The sequence below is a fragment of the Octodon degus genome, unplaced genomic scaffold, assembly GCF_000260255.1.
Source record: "Octodon degus isolate 3935 unplaced genomic scaffold, OctDeg1.0 scaffold00176, whole genome shotgun sequence".
In the NCBI taxonomy this organism is placed as follows: domain Eukaryota; kingdom Metazoa; phylum Chordata; class Mammalia; order Rodentia; family Octodontidae; genus Octodon; species Octodon degus.
Window position 1 is genome coordinate 5,123,202 of NW_004524752.1, and position 1,264 is coordinate 5,124,465.

The following is a 1,264-nucleotide window of genomic DNA, read 5'->3' on the forward strand; positions in this document are numbered from 1 at the left end:
ATTTGTTCTAATAGTGTTTGTAAATATAATATGTCTGCATCTTGTACAACAAATAACCACTAGGAAGACAGTATGCAACGTGTTAATTATTGGAACTGTCCTACCAATTTGATTTGAAACTGTCTCATTGCTATTTATTTCTCAATAAAATTATGGAAAAAATAATAAAAAATATTGCAAATGCTAAAGCTGTGCTTTGAAAGCCTTGCTCTTAGCTGTTACGCACTCAACTTGGGTTGAGGAAGTTATGGGAAGTGCTTTTCTTTTTTTATGCTCCTAACTGTTCCCCTATGAAGACTCAGAGTGCCAGTGTCAGTAAAAGCATGTTAAGTGAAGTTTTTGTGTAACTAACTTGTAATTAATTACTGGTGTTTCCATTTATGCTAGGGCTACAGGGAATCTGGACATAATTTAAAATGATCAATAATTTTTTAGGTCATATCACTTTGCATTTCTGTATATATTATTACTCCTTGATTTCATATTACTATTAAATGTTGACTTTTTTCTTCATTGGAATATTTTTTAATCATTCTGTACTGTATGAATTTTTATAATCTCTTTAAATCCCTTTGGCCCTAGGAGGGTACTATTTGATTAATATATGTACTCAGGTAAGGTTTCATAGGCTTAGAGATGCCTTTTGGCTGATCCTTTCTTTACTAGTGTGAAGATAACGTTTACTTGCCATGGACCTAGTGGTATGGGTAGTGGATGGTACCTTTTGTCTTTAAGCCAACTTCTTTTGTCCTTGTGAGTCATTTATTCCTGAAGAGGACTAAGTTGGATTAGTGGAGGGGAAAGACTGGTGTAGCAATGATTTCGACTCAAATCTCATGAGACCTGATGTAAAGAGTATTAAAAGTTCCTGCAGAGTTGCCGTCCAACCTTAGAAAAATCATTAAATGGTTACAGAGGGAAGCTACTTCCCAGCTTGATGCCACATGCTGAATGGGCACCTGCTCAGAGTCTGATACTCCTAGGTATTAGCATTTCCTTTTCTCTTATAACTTCCCAATTTTCTCCATTTAGTTTCTTCCCTTTCAAGGGAAGATTAAGCTACATGGTGAGTGGTGGTTTTTAAATGCAGTCTAATGATTGTGGGGGTCCTTAAGACCTCTCAGGGGGTCTGTGGGATCAAAACTTTTCAAATAACACTCAGATATTAACTCCCGCATTCTGATGGTATGAAGAATTTTCTGGAGGCTACATGACATGTACTATCACAAGGGAATGACTACAGAAACAGAAATGTTATAAATGT